Genomic DNA, 21,831 nt, shown 5'->3' on the forward strand with positions numbered 1-21,831 from the left:
AGAAACTGTAAAGCCATTGTTTATTACACTGAAAAGGCTCATCATCCAACTGATATGAACAGCTACTTAAGTCTCCATCTATCTTATCGACCAAGAAGAGTGCAGCTGGGTTATTTTGGCAGCTGACACTACTTTTGATATTCCCAGATCAGCTGTTGCCAGGCTACACAACGCGACACCTCAAAGGGTTCAAGTTGACTTTGGAAATTTCTTCAACAATTTATACCGCGACAATATTATCTCCATTTGAAAATAAGAGTATTCCTATAACCAAACTCGGCTCCCAGCTCCAGTGTGCCTGGGATCTCAGGATGTTTCTGTCACTAGATAGTGGGACCTTTTGTCCTTTCCTGAGACAGTATCCTCAAGTGTTTTTTTATTTTGCCATTGTGTCATCTCAGAGAGGGGCGCAATCAGGTCACTTTTCCTGCTGTTCCCCTTCAAAAATCCTCAATACCCAGTCAGCTGTTCAGTTTTCCCTTTTGTTCAGGCATAGTTTAATTTCACCACACCTTTTAAAAAGTATTTTAAAAACAGAGGTAGGGATGAATGTTACCCCAGGTGATACATTCACTATACAAACTCACATCAATCGAGGGATGTTTGGTTAAGTTTTGTGTATCCATTTTGACAGCTGCAGTTAATACGTGAGGTGCTGGCCTTTGGTTCAGGGTGGAATAGACAGATAACGTGAGCAAATAGACACGTCTTCCTCATCTGTTTCCAGAAAAGATGTTTTCATTCAGACAGACTTGCACAGCCTTGACAGACGGATGGAACGAGTGATCAGAACCGTCTCGGGTCGCAGCGACGCCTAATAGGAGCTCTAGAAAGCAGAGGATTTCCTAAAGAGGATGACAGCTGGGTGTAATGAACCAAGTGTGCTGGAGGACAGAAATGTAGAAAATAAGGTCAACCAATTTCCTACATGAAGGATTTCAGTTCAAGTTGGACTGGTTGCTACAGAACAGAGCTTTGATTTTACTCCTCTCATAACCACTAGACTAATGGCAGGAGGACATAAACTCACAAGTGCAGCATCAATTTAACTGGAGACCAATAAATTATGGATGTATTTATTTAGATAGAAAAAGAATGTCAGTTTAGACTGATCAATTAGTAATTGTCTAATGGTTCTACAAGACTAAGTTAGTGATTGGTGACAAACAGATTTAACTCTTTAACGAAAATGTCCAAAACAGATGATAATTTTCTTCAATTTCCGGTTAAAAGAGGCAAGTTCCTGTATTTTGTGTTTGTGTCTTATGCAATTTTTAACCCAGAACACTGTTATCACATTTAATGAACGTGTTCTCATTGTCCGCTAGCTAGTGGCTACAATTTTGTTTGTTTTTCCAAGAAAAAAAGTGGTGGACTCTGAGTGAAACAGAGACTATTATTTTATCAGTTAATCTGATCCGTTTGTATTAGTCAGATTAATTACTTGTTCAGATTCCTCTACAATGACTTTGCATAAGTGTACATTTTACAAGTAAAAAGCCACTCACATACACTTCTGCAAAGATTTTATATAGGATCTGTTGATCTTCTGTTTCCAGAACCAAAAATCTGATTTCTTGTTGAACCTTAACCATTTTTTTGGGCCAGTTTGATCAATTGAACTAATTTCAGCTTTAATTAATTCAAATGACGTTTTAAATACTTTGCTAACGACTAGGGATACAATAATCTGACAACAGTTCATTGGGCAATAACAATAATGGATACACATCTTATTACTTATAACATGCCTACTTTTTAAAATTCCAACTTAAACTTTGAAATAACTAATGAACTTACTTTTAACTTATAACTCAGCAAAGACATACTAAATCAGTTTAAAGCAAACACTTTGGGACTTTCATAAAAAAATACTGAGAACGGCTCCTCTGTGAAGATGCATCCATTTGTTTCTACAGCCCTGTACAGTAGGGGTGAATTAAACAAGTTGTTGACAAAAATCAATAATATAAATAGTGGCCAACATATTTAATTGTCAACTTTTGTCAGCAAAACTAATTTCATGAGAGTGAGACATCTCCACTTGTTCCATCCTCTGCTAATAATCCTCCATTCCCATTTCTGCTGTGAGTTGTACATGCGCAATAGAGTACTGCTCCAGGTTAATGTGTTGGCTGATGCATCACTGCACCGACTAGCAGCAAAGTTCATTAAAAGTTGTAGTTTTGAATGAATTGTTTCTTATCTTTCCATTTTAAATTAGCATCTAAACTACCTCATGCAAAATGTAAAAGCCGAGAGCTAAATGAGATCCATTAGATGATTATTAGGTTCATAAACGGATTAGTAAACTAATCGTTTCAATAGTCGACTACTACTGTACAGGATAGATTTTTGCAGACCAACACGTTTAAGTGACAAAATTACAAATCACTTATGGCAGACCTGCCATCGATAGGCGAAATATTTCTTCCACCCATTACTGACGGACAGGCTTTCCTCATCTGAAGAGTGACCAATCACACCACAAATCACTGTTGACAGGCCGGTACATGCTGTCAGAGGCTAATGCCAGTAAAATGACACATAGTTACAGGATACGGGACAAACAGCCCCAAGCTGAATCGAAATGGGTTGCATTATTTAAGTACATTTTATCATTTATGTATTTCACAGGATATGAAACAACCCTGATATGTAGGGTACCTGCACATGCATACACACAAAAGAAATTTCTTCTGTAGGACAGGGATCCTTGCGACATGATAGGGCAAAACCTACTAGAATTACAACAAAATGTAGAGAGATATTTTGGCATCAACTCAACATTTGCTATTCTTTCTGCCTGTGTGCACAAATGTTACAGCTTGGCTCTCTAACCGCTTAACTGAGCTTACAGAAATGTGGCTGGAAACACTACGTTCAGATTTTGACTCAGCCATGATAAATCACTTGCTGTAGACAGAAACAATGCATGCCTAGTTCTCAGTGGTGCATCCAACACAACAACCTTTAAAATGTTCCTGAAAGTGGATGTTATCAAGAGACCTTTTTCTAAGATATATAGTAAGTACTGCCAGTTGTTTTCACTTGTGGTACAGATAGGACCTCTTAACTCTGCCCACTTTTTAAAAATCACAAAACTTACCATGGTTTAAAGCAAGACATTCACACAAAGTGAATATAATATACAGAAAGTACACAAACAGTTGATTTATAGCATATTGCATCAAACAGTGATGTGATTTAAAACGAGGGTTGTAAATTTGCAGCATACAGCATACTAATGCTCATGAGCTACGATGTAAAAAGAACCAGGATTATAAAAAAATATGAAGTACTTAAGCTTGAGCAGCTTTGACTGATGCATTCTTGTTGTACACATGGTCAGATCACAGGCTTTCTAGGAGTGCTTTAAAAACAATCACAAACAGACTACAGACCTTTTTTTTTTTTTAATAGACCCTGAAATAAATCAGAGAGAGAGACGCACCTCTCAAGGCCATGGAAACTAAATCAACAAAAAGGTCTTAATCAAGCCACGAGACACCTTTGAGGCCCTCAAATTAATTTCATGTCTAGCCGTTAACACCCTTGTCTGTTTAGCTCCCTTGCATATTAACACAATCATTGAAGGTGAAAAGAGCATGGTTTTACTGAAATAGCAAGAAAGGGGGGAAAATAAACACTTAAAAATGAAATACAACTGATCCAATTATATACATTCTGCATGACATTGATAAAACTACATTATGTGGAATATGATGGTTGAAAACTGTAGTGAACACGTGACTTGCTAAAAAAAAATAAACCAACAGGTGTGCAGCGCTCATGTCTTCCTTGTTTATAGCTAAAATTTCCCCCCGACTCTAATAGCCTATTTAGACAAAAAACAAATGAAATTAAAGCTGCAAGCAGTGATGAACGGGCCCTCAGGAGTACAATTTTCACCAATAAAGGTCAAGGATTCAAAACTAAGTCCGATGACACCACCCATGACTCTTTATGTCAAACCATTGAAAAGTTATAGCAGAAAATAGGAACTATCAACTATCAACCAATCAGAAGAAGGGGCTGGGCTAATTCAGGCCAATGAAGGTCAAGGATTCAACAGAGTCCGATGACACCACCCACGACTCTCTATGTCAAACCATTCAAAAGTTATGGCAGAAAATAGGATCTATCAAATATCGACCAATCAGCTACTAGTATCACTTCCTGTTTAACGTTGAAGTTTGACAGGCGCCACGGCCACGCCATTTCACGAAAACTTACGATTTTGATACATTTTCATCGTTAACGTCTTTTGTGTCTCCTGAGCGAGTTTTATGTCGAATGGAGGATCCTGCTAGGAGGAGTTCGTTAAAGTATGACACGTGAAAATGGCATAAATTGCGCCAAAATTACACGTTTAATTCAAAATGGCCGACTTCTTGTTCGTTTTTGGCCATGGCGCCAAGAGACTTTTCTTTAAGTTGCAACATGATACAGGTGTGTACCGATTTTCGTGCATGTACGTCAAACCGTATTGTGGGGCTTGAGGCACAAAGTTTTCTAGGGGGCGCTGTTGAGCCATTAGGCCACGCCCATTAATGCAAACCATTAAAGGCAAGGCAAGTTTATTTATATAGCACAATTCAACACAAGGTAATTCAAAGTGCTTTACGTCAACATTAAAAGCGGCAAGACATAATTAGACAGTAAATAACAAATAAAATGAAATAAAATTATGAGAAAAGATAGCAAAATAATAAAAAGCACGAGTTGCTGAAAACTAAGGGCAGTAGAGTACCGCAGGTACACATCTCATTCGCGGTTAAATATCAAATTTTTCGCCAGGCCTGGTTTGCGTGCAAAATTTGGTGACTTTTAGGGCACGTTTAGGGGGGCAAAAAGGCCCTTATTTCGTCGGAAGGAAAAAAACAAGGAAAACAATTCCTACAGATACAATAGGGCCTTCGTACTTTCAGTGCTCGGGCCTAATTAAATCTCTTCCACCAACATTGATTTATTAAATAGATTTTTAAAAAAATTAAGTATCCTGGAACAACTGAAAGAGCAGCATATATATTGGCATTACATGCAGTAATACACTACTATTCATTGCAATGTTTTCTTCTTTTGGTGATAATGATATGGGGTATCGATATCCTTGCTTTAGCTTGGAAGCTCATATTACAGAAGAATCCACCAACCCATCTGTAAACAATGGAGCACAAACAACCAAAACATTAGGGGCAACAAACTTAATCCGACATTTAAAAACAGGAAACAATCATCACCCTACTGAGCATGCCCAATAATGTGAAGCTAATCTGTTCAAAACAAAGCTATTAGAACACAGCTTGAAGTCTCTGCTCTCTTTCATCGTTGGCTTACTTTAAGTTTGCAAATGATTGGGCTGCTCGGTGGCGCAGTGGGTTAAGCAGCGGCTCATATACTGAGGCTACAGTCCTCCTCCTGCAGCGGTCGCAGGTTCGAATCCCAGCCTGCGCACCTTTACTGCGTGTCGTTCCCATTCTCTCTCTCTACCCCTTTCCATTCTGCATCTTCAATAAAAGGGCCACTAAAGCCCAAAAAAATCTTTAAAAAAAAAAAAAAAGTTTGCAAATGATTATAGTTCTGGGAAAAGAAATTCCAGTATCAGCAGGTCAGACATGGGCAATGATGATGCAAAGATTGTTGAACATATTGCCTTCTCCAATAAACTTATTTCACTATTACACTTCGTTATGACATGCATTTACACCTTTGAGAGAGAAAAAACAAGATATTTAAGCACAACACACACACACACACACACACTGGCTATCCTATGAATCCAGAACATATGAAAGGCCGCTAACTCAGCATTTCCATGCGGACTGGATGTCAGAGGAAGGTCTTGCTGGTGTTGCCGTCCTGCTACTTTCTCATGCTCTGATGGTGACATGCTCTCACTTCCTCCGGTGGATAAACCTTTGTTGTACTTGGCTATATGTAAGTGCTGCAGCCTGAAGGGAAACTCGTACGGCACCCTTCACAGACTGCAGACATCACAAAGAAAACATTCATAGGATTCGCTTACTCTCAAGGAAATATTATCACAGTTGTGGTTATTGAGACGGAAATGTGAGTACCAGCACACAAGTGATGCCATGAAAGCCATAACCATATAAAGGAGGACCACCCATGTGGGCATTAATTAAAAACTTCCTTTTCTTGAATAATGCACTCTGATCCTTAATTTCAGGTTGATGCTTATCATATCTTTGGCTTTTGGGAGATTTTTGATAAGTATCAACATTTTGGGCCTTTTTGGGCCAAGAAAAGCTGTGCAAATCCAAAAGCAGAACAACAAAAGATAACATCAGATATGAACAATAATGAGAAAATGTACAGTCTCAGAGATTGTGCAGCTGGTTGTGTCAAGATCCATCCACCAAGAAACTTTTCTAGGCCTCTACTACAAGCAGGTGAGCGTGTGATCATGTCATATTAGTCCTCTCCCTTCAGCTATCTAATCTTTGCTCCAGGATTAAGATCTCACGGTTGATCCCATCCCATTGGAATAGCACAAAAACATTTTCAAGAAGCAACAGCTGGCACCAGATGTGGTTGTGGGTTTGGCTCTAGGATGGTGAGGAAAGCTAGGAGATTTGCTTTTTGTGTTTGTTTGTCTTGGAAAGGATCCCCTTTTCATTTATTACAGAAATCCTATCAGGGGGACAGATCATATCTAGGGTATAAAAAAGAAATAAAGAAACTGGGGTTAAATTAATACTATTTATCAGCTAAATGCAACAAATTGCTTAAAAAAAGAAAGAACATTCAGGCAAGAGTTCAGTTTCTTTCATTTTACTATTAGACAACGTGTCTATGTCAGTACTACTCAACTTCTGGCAAACATTTTCTGTGAGTTTTCCAACTGGCTTTACAAGTAAGCAACTGAAAGTTGTGAGCTTAAAAAAAAATGTTCAGTGCTTCCCCGATTCAAGTTTTTGACTTCACTGAACTAATGAGTCACTATTAAGCAAAAGCAACCAGTGGTTCCACATCTCCTTTCTGCAACAGCACTATATGCTGCTATATTTATAGATAAGTCACAGTCCACACAACAGCTCTGTATCCAGGAAACAAACTACTGCACCCTGTTACAAAATGACACAATCTCAAAAGCTACAGACCTGCAAAAATCAACCTGTCACACATGTGCACCTTCAACACTGTCCTCCATCAGCCTCCGGCTGAAAACAGCTCTTTTTTTACAGCAGCCTCCACTCTCCATGAGCTAGAGCATACTTATGTACGTTAAGAAACTCGCTGCAGTGAAACCTGGCAACAGCCAGTCCAAAACAAAAGGCCTTTACATTCTATTCATGGATTTGAAAACACAGTGACTGCTGTGTTCAAGGCCTCACGGGCAGCATGGTGTCCATGCAGTGCCAAGGCACCAATAGTGAAGGGGAGTGCATTTTCCAAGGTGAACAAAAGCTACACAACGGAGATTAGCGTCTTATAACTGCTGGGAGTGACAAGTTACGAACAGAACAGATACAGATACCGTTAGCTCATCAAAAACAATGACAATGAAGTCATTAAACCTTGTATTACAATAAGACTTTTATCTGAATTGCACAGTTTCAAATGCAAGTCACGATAAAACTTTATTATAGATATTGTGTGTCTGTGTGTGTTTTTATTATACAGCCTTCAATCAGTCCTCCGTAGACCACTTATTAACCCAGAGACGCCAGACATTCCTCTAAAGCCAACGAACATGGATAGTTGATATTTAATTAAACTGGGGCTTATACCCAAGACTTCCCTGCTGTGATGCTATCGGATGGTTTCCATCACACTTCTAAGAATTGAACAGACTGATTTAATTCCTGATTTCACATCACTCTTGGAGAAAAACGTTTTAACCTGAGATGCTGAACTTGTTAACTGATTTTCTAAGAAATGTTATTCCCCTTCACAGATCAAACGTAATACATGTAAATAAACTAGCAGAGTGATGGAGAGGAGTAAAAATGAAGCAAACCTCACATTTCAACACTGAAGTACAGAATGTGTTTGCCAAAACTCTGCAGCTCATTAATACACAAAGCCTCTCTTAGCGGCTTTATCAGGATATGATCACACAATTGCATGTGCTGATATTCTAAACAGTCAAAACATGGTACATTCCTCAACACTTACTTCTTCAGCGTGACATAAAGCAATGTGCCTGAAAAGGAACTCCTCAGAGCAAAAACAACACATGTCAAACTGAATATGAGCAAGCTTTCAGATCGGGTTAACCTCCTGCTGTGCAAATACAAGTAAATGTGTTGTTCATTACAGAAGAATACACACCTTTCATCTCACCACAGTCCTGTAACATCCTCTTATATAAAAATGTACTTGTATACTAAATCTTTAGCTTTATCCTGTGAAAAATCCATTGTATATTCGACCCATCAAGGTGTGGGGGTTTTATTTCACCTGGGTAGTCTCTTACTTTTATAATACCAGCAATATGGCTCTCAGCCACCTACTTAACCGTTACACTAATTGAGTCTTCGTTTTGTTCTATGTTGTTTGCAGTCTGGTGGGCTTAGAACAAACAAACACTACATTGGAAAAACAGCCCCTCTAGAAATAGACCTAATGATTCCATATCAAGTTAAATTGTCTTTGTAGGTTAAGAAAATGTTTCTTGACAAGAATGACTAAATCTAGGGAACTAATCCAGCCACTAGACAAAACAGTAATTTTCTTAGAACAAGGCTCTTTTTCCTTTCTTTTTTAAATTTTTCTTTCCTAGAAAAGATTTTTGCAGTACTTGCAGTGAATTTTTACCTTGGGTCCTAATAAGTGACATCAAAGTAATACATTTCAGGTGCACAGCCAAATGTAATTTCCTGTCCCATCTGCTCTCTTTTAGACAAGGTTTAATGAAGCTACAGTCTGTCTGTTAGTAGCACTGAGGAGAAAAGGTGCAGAGAAAAATATTGCATTCTCTTCCCAGTTATACTGAAACTCAGTTTTTGGAAGAGACAACTGCATACTGCTTGACGGTACTGTGTCGCACATGCACAATTATATAGTACACCGACCTACAGTGGACATCAAAGTAGAAACAACTAGAGACTAGAGAGGACAAAATGAAAGACTGACCGAAGGTGTGGTTTGATGCAATCTAACATCCACCCCTACATGGGGACAGTCTGAGTTTCACTGCCAGAGCTGTACTGGGGAGAGTCAAAGACAATGCTTTTGGGTCTAGAACAGGAAAACAGAAGGAGACGTTTTCTGAGTGATAAAAACACGTTTGTGTCCTCATTGCACAGTGACCTGGGGCACCGTGAAAGGCAGTTATAATTGAAATGTTAAGCTCAGATAATAATTTCTTGTTCCTGTTTCAAAGATCGGTTGTGGCTTTTGTTCTGGTAGAAAAACTAATTACGAAATCCTGTAAATCCAATTGTATATTTGAGCTTTAATTTATGGAGGGTTGTTTTAAATTAGTATTTCTTGAATGTATAAATACACTAGTGGTCGCTCTCAGAACTCCTGTAAGCAGATGTAAAACAGAAAGGATTCCTTCCAGACCGCATGCGTTTTCTCAGGTTTCAGAGTGAGGTCAATAATTCACGAGGAGTTCATAAACGTTTTTATGGGTCAAAACCTATCAACATGACCGGCAATAAAGAATGTAGAAATTGTAATGGTTGAAAAATGATGACAAAGATTTGAGCTCCGCACACCTGGGTGAACTTTATCAATCCCCCTGCCATAAAGCTTTCGTCACACAGCTGCAGTAACCAGGCATCAAGAAAAGAAGTGATGTTGCAATCTATACCTTTTCCTGGAAATAAACACGGGTAGTTTTTGCAGTTTTAAAAGGGTTCTTATTAACTTGAAGATAATTAATCATACCATAAAGATTGGGTATTTTTTCGTGGAAGTGCAACTGCATTAAAAAAAGTGGAAAAACGACTTTTTGCATTTTGAAAAGAATCTAATCTGTGCCTCCGACTGTGGGACCACCATTACTGCTCCATTACTCAGGAGTAAGTGCATTTTCTCTTCCAACACTATGCTGACAGCAGCACTGGGGAGAGCTGTAGAGAAAGGTAGAGGCCCGGATTTAAAGGCACTTCCATTCCTGTTAGAAAACTCTGAGTAGAGCGGGGGAGACTGATGCCTTGTTACAACCAAAAACGTAATAACGGCCAATAACGTAATAACTGCCAATAACGTAATAATTTTGGCCATTTCAAATGTAATAAAGCCAATAGTGTAATAATGTGCCAATAATGTAATAAAACTTTTGAGCCAATAACGTAATAACTTTTTGCCGATAATGTAATAAGGCATTACATTATTGGCTGGTTATTACGTTATTGGCCTGATATTAAAAAAAACCTTTCAAAATGTAATAACTGGTGCTGATAATGTAATAACACATAAATATGACAGCAGCTCTTGGAAATAAAGTTTTTTTTTGCAGTTTTTGGGCAGTTAGTGCATTATTATTTATTTCCAATCCCAAAATCTGAACTGCAGTGAACAATACACAGGATAGAACATGAACAATCAAAATTAAATCAAAACTGTTCCTTCTCAAATGAAAAGTAGCTTTCACTCATATTCACAAAATATGGAGCAATACAAACATCTACACAGCTGCTTTATCATTACCGTAAAAAAACAAAAAAACAACAACAACAACTTTGAAACGTCACTTTAGCCAACATGGGGCCTGTAAGCTCAATGTGTTGATGTAGTTTTTAATTTTCAAACATGAAAAACAAAGTTAGACATATGAACCCTGCAGAGCATTAATTTTAGATCTATTTGTTGACTGGTTAACAGAAGTGTGTTACAAGCGTCCTGAGGCGTCTCTCTCTTCTTCTTGTTTTTATTATTGTTTATTTCCAATCAAAAAATCTGAACTGCAATATATAATATGCATACAGCAAAAACATGAACAAAAAAATAAAAACTGTTCCTCCCCAAATGAAAAGTAGCTTTCGCTCATTTACAAATGTGGAAAAAAAACTTAAAATAGTTGACAAAGGAGGAATCATAACAGACAACTGGCATTACTTCTTCCAGTATATGTCTTTGATTTTGTACTGCCCGAAAGTCAGATGAGTAAGGACTATCCAGGCTTTCATCCATCGGCTGTCCTTGCTAAACAACTCCTTTATTCTTGTGCTCAGACCACTGTTGCGTCCAGCAGCCTTGTACAGCTTCATAACTGCTGCACCTTAAATGTTTATAATTTTGTACATAGAAATTCCACTTTTGTCTATTGTTCATTTGTTTATTTAACACCTTAACACCATAGAGAGCGAAACTACCGGAGTCAAATTCCTTGTTGGACATTGTTCGAACCTGGCCAATAAAGCTGATTCTGATTCTGATTCTGATAACACTAATAGAACAAGTGTTTCTCTGATATAGAGGTTGGGATGAAATGGTGCCGATAGTGCCTGGAATAAGTGTGAGACCCGATTAAATGTCCCCAGCATGGACATATCTTGAATTAAAGCAAATTCAATAATTTTTGATAAAATCTCTGGAGGCAGGTATTGGCCTACCAGCTCATTTCCAGCATCCTCAATGTCATTGTCAACCAAAGGGTTAGCCATAGACTGTTGATCAGAATTAGCTTCAGTTTGAAACAGAAAGCCAGGTTCATCAGCTATACAAGCAGGTTCATCCGATATAGAGGGGGGGTCGGGATTGTTACAACCAATAGTGTAATAATGTGCCAATAATGTAATAAAACTTTTTTTTTATTACATTATTGGCACATTATTACACTATTGGCTTTATTACATTTGAAATGGCCAAAATGATTACATTATTGGCAGTTATTACGTTATTGGCCGTTATTACGTTTTTGGTTGTAACATGCCTTCAGAGGGGGGCTGAGTCCAGGCACACTAGTCATCAGCAAACAAATCCATCTGCATTTATTACAACTAAATCTTCTGGTCCCCCCCCTCTCCCATCTCCGTTTGTTCCCTTTTTTTTGTTTGCATGCAACTCACCAACAACACAAACATTTTTCGTAAACCACGTAGGAACTGAGTATATTTCACTTGACATTTCACACTCATAAATATTGTGCATGAGCATAGAGTCGATACTGAAACAAAAAAAAACAATGTTCTGCCATTGAAGAAATGACTATACATTTTGACATTTGCCATGATTTTAAGTACATGATACGACTCTGAGGTCACAGAAAGAATCGTTATCAAGTAACCTGTCCAGACTGTCAAGCCAGAGGAGGATAAAAGGTCAAGCAGATAGTCCACAGAGCCACAACTGTCATGTCTTTGCACGAAACAGAAGGACTCATTTTCCAGGGAAAACAACAAAATGTTATTAAAACATTATTATAAATTCAGGGGAATCCTGTTAGCCGCCATATACCTGTTTCAGTTATACGAATAAATACAATAAATAAGAAAAACAATAGCAGAAGCCTGATGTTTATCATCAGTTTTATCTCAAAGGAACCTCTAATTTACTGCCAACAGAGCGTACAAACAAGAAACAGTCAATAAAAGTCAATATTTGTAAAAGATATCTGTAGTAAGTTGCTTACACCATTATAAAGATGTTTATCTTCACTGTTCTTTAAGATCCATCAGTCCCGGTCACAGCTACATTTGATCGAAGCAGAAGTGGAGAGGAAGATGAATAATCTTAAAGGGCCATGGAAGACAATATGGATGCTTTTGAGGGTACATTTATGCATATAAGGGTATAAAAGGCAGAAGTTTGCATGACACACAATCAATCTGAGATAAACGTTGGTTATTTTTTGGTTACAACAAACCTAAGTATGTGACTTGTTTACAGAGGAACAATCTGAAAATCACCTCAAAGACATGTGCGCAGAAGAGTGAGGCGTGGCTTTAACTTATTTAAATAGGGAGATTAACAGCTTGCAACACCATCCTGCTGTAACTGCAAAAACAACATTAAATGAATGGGCTCAAAGGAGAGGAACACTGGGAAAGCTCAACAACAGAAAAACTGAAACCAGATCAATACTCTGTTCAAATATATAACTGACGGCGCTTTTACACTAGTACCTACTCAGCGCGACTCTACTCGCCACGCCCCTGTTTTGCGCTTCTAAACTACGGGTCGAGGTGGGTCGAGGCGGGTCGAGGCGTGCTGAGTAGATACTTTTTCTGTATCTATTCTGCCGAGGATCTAAGCGTGCTGAGTCGGCCCTGTATCTGACGTCATCACACTACAGGCCACCGATTGGTCGGGGGGCAGAGCCGTTAGACGTTTGAATCAGGAAGAGGGAATCAGTGCGAGAGAGGCTCGCGGCTCTTCATTTTATCCGACAGACAAGGGCAGCGCAAAAGTCTGTTTGGTGATTCAACTCTGAGGTTCAGATGTTCATAAACCTGGTGGCTCAGGAGAGAATTAAAAAGGGATCTAGATGGGCGATAAGGAACGACCAGATCTACCAGGCGCTCGGTCACTCGTGGCTCCCAGCTGATTTCTCAGCAGCGCCGACACAAACAAAATTTTTAAAAAAGCTTCGCCGCTTGAAGCTTCTTTCACTCTTATTTTTTAACTTGATATCGAACACAAGTAACAGACCCAGCAGCACATTTATCATCTCCTTCAGGTTCTACATTTTATTGTTGTCTTCTCCGTTTAGATCACACAATCAAATACGTCACAGCAGCTTCGCTCCAACCCTCCTACTTCTGATCTGGGTGTCTAGAAACAAACGAGGACGAGGCGAGTGGAGGCGAGACGAGTCGAGTCGTGCTGAGTAGGTACTACTGTAGTTTAAAAGCGCCATAACTCCTGAGACCCGGAAGAAAAAAGGTTTTTATATTTTGATTTCTTTTACATATTCAAGTAACCGAGACATAAGAAACATGTCACAAATTTTTTTTTCTCAAAAATATTATTTATTTACTTTTTATCACATGTCCCTTGTAGGGGACATCGGGTCTACTTTGAAGTAAAAATACATTGAAAACCATCAGTTTGGTATTTGCGAGATCTCATTTGATTTTACATTTTTTCTCATTAAAAACAATATAAAACCAATATAAAACACATTTCATCACTGAACATTCATATTGTAACTTTAAGAAACATTTTTTAACTACAAAAAAATACTACCTTTTAAAAACTTTAAAAACTGAACCGGGGATGTGTCAATACACATACAATATCATGAACACATCATGCATGGTACATCAGGAAGCAATTCTTGGCCTTTGAGACACAAAGAAACATGTTGCACTTCACACACTTCACAAATGTCTTCCCTTTGCATCCTTCTCTCCTGCACCTTGAAGAATTCGCTGTCTCCACCATTTTTGGCAAATGTAGTGCTCCATACTTCTTCACTTCTTTGTTGGGCTGTGGCTTAACAGACCTCCTTTTCTTTTTGGGAATGTTCTCTTCATCCCCCCAGGTGCTCACCTCATCTTCCTCACCACTGGACACCTCTTCATCTTGACTGTCTGCACCACCCTGTGCCTGGGACAGCATTTCCTCCGCCAGTAGCAGCTTAAAATCAAAGTACTGCATCCTCTCTTTTGCTGGTCTCCCAGAGGCCTGGTGGTCTGACCTGTACTGGATCCAGCTGTTTGTGGCAGCCAGATCAAAGAAATGCAGCATGGTGCGGACGGTCCACTTCTTTGTGCGGCTTGACATGGGATAATAGCTGATCATGCGGTCACACAGATCAACCCCACCCATGTTGTTGTTATACTCCGCCACAACAGCAGGTCTAGGCACAGTGACATGGTGCTTCTCTTTTTTTGACCACCTTGTGCAGCTATCCTGGGGCTTCTCCCATGGATAGTAGATGCCATGAGGACTTCTTTGTTGTCGAACCACTTAGTCACAGCAATCTCTGTTCCTGGTTTCCTTACAACCATTTCGGAGGCACCTCTCTCTTGTTGCCGACGCATGGTGTCATTGGACATCTTGGCCTTACAGATGGCAGGGATTCGATTCTTCATAATGGTCCCTGTTGCCAGGAGACCATTTGCCTTCAGTTGATCCAGGACTTTGACAGATGTGAAATACCTGTCAAAGTACAGGTGGGAACCCCTTGGCAGTGATTCTGCCATGCGAATGACAGCATTCCCCCCAATGCCCACCTGCTTATCTCTGAATGTGTTTTTCCCCTTGTACACTTCAAAATCAAGCACCATGCCACTGGGACTGGCAAGCACAAAAACCTTCAGACCAGTAGGATTTGGCTTGCCTGGCACAAACTGGCGCACAGGACACCGGCCTGTGAAAGGAATCATCTGTTCATCTATGCAGGCCTTCAATGGTCTTGGCTGATTGAGGCAGCCTTGTTGCACTCTGTTTAACAGAGGCCTGACCTTCCAGAGTGCATCCTCTTTTTTGTGGTCATCTGAGATGGCAAAGTCATCTGTCACTTTGATGGACTGGCGGATTTTGAAGAATCTGTCCCTGGTCATTGAGTTGGTGATGATAGGGACCCTTGTCTTTGCTGCCCAATACATGCGGATCCTCGGGTATTTGAGACATGACATGTACATTGCCATTCCAAAGAAGGTTTTCACCTCCTCTGGAGTTGTTTTAAGGGTGTTCCCAGAGACCAGCACTTCCCGCTGGTTGGTACAACTAGAGACTAACTCAAAAACCTGGTCATCTATGTACTGTTTGAAGTACCCAGAGGGCCTCAAGACTTCGTGGTTCGGGGTGTTGATGTCCATCCTCCTCTCATCAAGGACAGGGTTGAAACTTAATTTGAAGAGAAAGGAGAGGTATAATTAAATTTAACTATAACAAATGTAATATTATATGTGTGTCTGTGTGTGTGTGTCCGCGTGTCTGTGTCCGCATGTGTCTGTGTGCGTGTGTCCGCGTGTCTGTGTGCGTGTGTGTGTGTGCATGTATCCGCGTGTCTGTGTGCGTGTGTGTGTGCGTGTGTCCGTGTGTCTGTGTGCGTGTGTGTTGTGGGTGTGTGCGTGTGTGTGTGTGTGTGTGTGTGCATGTATCCGCGTGTCTGTGTGCGTGTGTGTGTGTGTGTGCGTGTGTCCGCGTGCGTGTCTGTGTGCGTGTGTGTGTGTGTGTGTGTGTGTGTGTGTGTGTGTGTGTGTGTGTGTGTGTGTGTGTGTGTGTGTGTGTGTGTGTGTGTGTGTGTGTGTGCATGTATCCGCGTGTCTGTGTGCGTGTGTGTGTGTGTGTGCGTGTGTCCGCGTGCGTGTCTGTGTGCGTGTGTGTTGTGTGTGTGTGTGTGTGTGTGTGTGTGTGTGTGTGTGTGTGTGCATGTATCCGCGTGTCTGTGTGCGTGTGTGTGTGTGTGCGTGTGTCCGCGTGTCTGTGTGCGTGTGTGTTGTGGGTGTGTCTGTGCGTGTGTCTGTGTGCGCGTGTGTGTGCACGTGCATGTTTACGTGAGTGTGTGTCTGTGTTTGTGCGTGTCCATGTGTGCGCGTGTCTGTGTGTGTGAATGTGTGTACAAGATAAATAGCCTGTTTTCCCTCCCTTGACCCTGTATTAATAAACTAACTAAACATCAGAGCCCTAGCTTACTTGTCACTTCTGATCCAAAATGGCCGTTGGATGACATCACTTTCTTCTTCCTCGTCAGCTGATGAGTCCTCCTCTGAGCTTTCATTTTCCTGCTCTACTGCCTGGCCACTTTCTTCCTCATCTTCTGACAGCTCAATATCTGACTCTCCCTCAACAATTCTCATCAGAATCCTTTCTGCCTCACTCAGTGCTCTGTTTCCTTAAAAATGCAAAATGGCTGAAAATTAGTGTAAGCAAGTCCCACTGTCCCCTACAAAGGACATGGACTAAAAAGTATATTTTAAAAGGCTTAAAGTTGACATACACCTCTGAAATCTTAGTAATAATATAGTTAAGGCTTTCATACATAAAAAAACAAAATAATTTTCAACAATACAAATGTGATATTTGTATAAATTTGATCACTTACCTCCCTTCGGACCATAGAAGGTGTTTGCTGTGATTCCCGCCATTTTTCAAAGAATGACAATGGGATCTGTTGGCCACACCCCCTTTTGTGTGACATCACTGGAAAGCCCAGGATGTACTCTTCACAGTACATGAGGACTCAAATAGGCTACATGCATGGTATTTAAAATAGAGGCCTCAGTGCCATGTCCCCCACAGAGGACAAAAGTTAATTGCCGGGTCTTAGGAGGATAAGACTGCCGGCTCACCCTCTATGCATATTAGTATTGGTTTTCACATCATTAGCACACCTCTCATGGTTGATCTTGTTTATGGAGGTTCAAATTATACCTGAATTCTACATAAAATAAAAACATATCCATCCCAGAAATTAATTAAAAGTACTGCAGGAGACAAACTAAAACTGTAGGAGAGCTTTCCAGTCTGACTTTAAATGTCCAGTGAACTATTTTATGAAAGAATTGAGGCAAACCCCATCATGAAACAAACCAAACATATCATGTACTTTAGCCAAAGGTTCCCTTTTTTAGTTGCTAATTCAATATTATATTTGAGGTGGTATTATGTCTTGAAACCAGCAGAATAACCAACATGTGTACGTGTTGAACGTGTTGTTCAAATACTGTTGCACGTTAGTTCTTGAAGTACTGCTTCCTTCAACACAAAATCTAATCTTTTAATTTATTAATGCCGTTCTTGCTTGATTTTGTTCTAATTCCAGATGTTTTTACATTTCTTTTTCAAAATACTAAGTACCTGAATGAGTGATCTGAGGAATGGCTCCTAAGATTTCCATTCAACACGTTTTAAACGATCACCACCAATATAAGGTGAGCCAGCAGTGGTCACTTCAGTGTGTCAGACAGGTTCAAGCGGGCAAACTAAGGGATAACTTAGTGGGTTCTGCCATCTGAATGAAGTACAATAAATAGAGAAGATACATTTTTCAGACACGCAATGTCAAAGGTTCTGGTAGACAGAGTATCCAGACAGCAGAGCAGGAACAAAGCAAGTTAAGGATGTGGCAAACTAAATTAATGACAAATCAAGTGCAGGTGTTGCAATCAGCTCCTGAGAATAAAGTGTGAAATTATATTTGGTAGCAACACTCAACAGAAGGCACAAAGAAAACACGTGCAGTAATAAGGGAATTAAATCCAACTAAAAGTCAAACCTTGGAAATACAAAGGACCAGGTGAAAAACAAAATTTTCTGCCGTCTTTATTTTACACTGGTTTCTTGTATCTTGTGCTGCATTTTGCACTTTTTAGCCATTTGAAAATGGTGAAACTGCTTAAAGCTGTAGCCGTTTCCAAGCAGTATGAAAAACTGTTTCTATCATTTCCTTAGCTTCTCTTATACAGTCAAGCTGTCATTATGATATTAACTTTGATAAGTATTGCTGTTGTTTATTTAATATTATTTCTACTTAAATCATAGTAAATTTGCATTATGCAATAGAAGTCAACAACATAATTCTTTTCTGCCACAGACACAATTAAAAACAAAAAAACAAAACAAACATTACTTATATAAGAGCTGGAGCTGGTGTGTGTTTGGGATGCAGACGCTCATTTTACACTCCCAACCATAGGAATTCAGCTTAAAACTTTCCCTCGTCATAAACAGGGCTTTCTTTGTTTTTGTCTGTAGTTTTTTTTTAACCAATTACACCTCCCATATGTGCATTTCTTTTTTTAAATCTGGCCACCATAATACTAAACTTTCACTGCGTATATATTTATTTTTTCATGTTTTACATATTTTTCTGTTTAGAAGTGATAAGTAAGTATATAAGTTGATACGCATTTTTTTACATAATGTGCCTTTGTGTCCCATTGGCCGATATCCCTGAACTAATTTCTCCGTTGGTCTCATCTCAAACCCACTAACTGTTTTTCTGATTTCCTGGTGAAATACCTGAATTGCAATGAAATGGATTAAACTGGAATATACTTGGACTGAATTGTAATGTGTTTAATTTGACTATATTTAAGTTTTTTTTTCTGTACAATGTCTCAAAATGAGTTTGAGGAATGAGGAGAAATGATTTTCATTATTCCCTGTTATGGAAAGTTTATAATTTAAATAGGGTGCACTTTTTCTCATGACTCAACCCTTAACGAAAGCTTTGAGTGCAAACAAGCACATCACCTTAAAATCATCCTGTCATGCACTTTTTGCCCTCTCCTTTCGAGCAGAAAGTCTTACAGTGTAATGACTGGATCATATACAGTTCAGAGCTTAGGGCAACAATGTAGAGAATATGTCCCCTGGGGGCCTGACACACACACACACACACACACACACACACACACACACACACACACACCCACGTATAAAAAAAACTGTTACTGAAGGGCACAGATTGCTTCTCTGAAAGATTGAATCACAAACATAGTTTCATTTGTTCCCTCAGTCAATGGGTTTCCATATGGTCTTTCCATGAATGATGATTCCTTTCAGGCAGAAAACCGCTGCGGTTGGTGAGACTGAATGACTGTGATAGCATTCCCTTCTCCTTATATCTTACTTTTCTTTTTTCTTTAGCCATTTTAGGGGAAAATGTCAGGCACAAGTGAGGGATCAAAGATATTTTGCAAAGAGGCCCTTATAAAACAATTAAGTGTTCTTACGTCAACCCACATATGGAAAGGAATTAGAAGAAGAAAAAAAAGGTCCAACATAGACATATCAATTTTCCTGCACTTGTCTATGTGCGCGCTAGGCAACCAAAGGAAACACAGTGTATTGATGAAGCACCGTCAGGGAGCCAGCAGGGGTACTATCCTATGCCCTTAATGTGAAATATCAGAGTGAAGGCCACCCAGGGCCTGACCGAGGAAGTCTTAAGCCGGAATCATTAGAATCCCTGGAGTCTGCTGTCACCCGGCTTGTTCAGTCACACAGCTGCCTGGAGAGAGTGAGATGTCAATGTGCCACTGCACATCCTGTCTAACCTTTACATCATGACAGACACTAAACTTTAAGCCACCTGACTGTGTGGTGTTGGCTGGAACGCCTGCTGTGAAGAGAGATACATGGAGAACATCTTTGCTCATTTCATTGGGAAAGTATTTCTATCCAGTTTAATTAAAACTATTCAATTGTAGTTTTAAGGCTTAAAGACTTCATCTAATCATTAGGTGTTGCTCATCTGTTGAGTTGTCAAAATGCCCTTGCAGAGCACAAAATCAATGCATTCAATAATTTCACAATACCCTCCTTCCCCCCCATTACTCTTAAGCAAAAATATTCAAATCAAACGTCAAAAGAACGTAATTCTATGACCAAAGAAGCGTTTCCTCCTTGAGAAAAGTTGTAGGGTCTTAAGAAAAAATCCATGGGGCCTCCCCATTAAAGGAAGCCTTTGCACACAGATGGTTAGTGCTACAAACAAGAGCAACGAACAAGGTGAAGTATTTGTAGCGATGGAAACGAGTCATTTGGAGAGTATGTCATGTAGAAGAGTAAATTAAACTTTTGCCGTAGCCTGTCAGCATCAAACACATGTACTTTGCAAAGGAAGGATCCGAGACCCATTTCTTTTAAACTGTTAATGCCAAAGCCAATTTAAGTGGCCGCTATTCCTCATTCCTCAGATTACGATCCAAATTATGTCACCACTTTGTTGTCGTTGTGTTAAGCCCGCCAAGAGACCCTCGCTACAAGGACAGACAGCTTTGATTGGCTCTCCATAACCTTCGGGCATAGGTAATGAGATCCAACAGATGGTAACCATTTTCTGGACTATAAGCTGCACCCGCTCTATTTTTAAAAAAAGATATGCAAGCCGCAGATATGTATGTTGTTAGATTAGATATTTACTACATGTACAGAATGATTTTGAACTGTAAATGATGTACATGTTTGCACCTAAATAGATCCTTTCCTAACAGTGTCTTTTAACATGGCAGAAACTTTGCTGATTAAAACGGGACAGAACCAAGAGAAAATAACCAGTATTTATTTATCTATTTATCTGTTTGAAATCTGCTTCTACCTTCTTCTATCTGCTAAAGAAGTAGTGTATTCTTCTTTGCATTTATTTTGTCTTAGTTTTGATTCTAATTTCGGTTAGAGCGCCCCGAGCGGTGGAAGAAAAATCAGCAGAATAGCCGCACCTTTGTATAAGCCACATGGTTCAAAACCTATGAAAAAAGTAGCGGCTTATAGTCCAGAAAATACAGTAGATGTATCTGCCCAGCAAATTCAAATTTGGTAGCAGTATGTCTAGATTTTTTAGACTAAGACAAATTGCTCTTAAACAACAACTATAAAAAGGAGATACACTTTTAACAGTGCAGCCATCCATCTCTAAAACTACTCCGTGTATCAACACGATTCCAATCAACGGGAACCATTAAAGTTAAGTATTAAGATGAAATCCATGAAAATCCTACCTTCGTCCTCATGAACCGTTTCTGTGATTGAAAGCACAGCTTTGAAACGCACGATGAGAACATTCCTAATCTGAGTTTGGTAGATGAAAGAAAAGGATTTCTGAAGCTACTGCAGTCCTACCTGCTTGGAAACGACTTTTTAAAGGGTTTGTCTCTCCTTCAGGTATTGCTTTTATTTCCAACTCTTTGTACTGCATTAGATCAATTTAAAAGAAAGTAATTTCTTTGGGCTGATGTCCATCAAGATATTTCTGAGTAATTTGAAAGTACTCAGACGTGCAGTGGACAGCAGACCTCACAATCTCTCACTTGCATGGCTCTAGGCGCAGTGATTGAATTTCCCAGCAGCAGGCCCGAGAGAGGTGTGAGGGTGTATGTGGGGAGCATATGGTGTTTTCTGACGTCCTGGTGAGAAATACACCAGGCAGCAGCTTCCCTACAGGGAATGTTGGAGATACAGAGAAGGTCTCCTACAGCTTCTCTGGGTGACCTTCATTATCACAATTAA

General features: G+C 39.6%; 1 protein-coding gene across 2 annotated transcripts in view; it reads right to left on the reverse strand.

Annotated features, from left to right (window-relative positions):
• stxbp6 (syntaxin binding protein 6 (amisyn)) overlaps positions 1-21,831 on the reverse strand; it is a 70,543-nt gene that overhangs the window by 14,014 nt on the left and 34,698 nt on the right. The gene's annotated exons all lie outside the window — the stretch shown is intronic.

The sequence above is a fragment of the Cololabis saira genome, chromosome 16 (assembly GCF_033807715.1).
Source record: "Cololabis saira isolate AMF1-May2022 chromosome 16, fColSai1.1, whole genome shotgun sequence".
Taxonomy (NCBI): domain Eukaryota; kingdom Metazoa; phylum Chordata; class Actinopteri; order Beloniformes; family Belonidae; genus Cololabis; species Cololabis saira.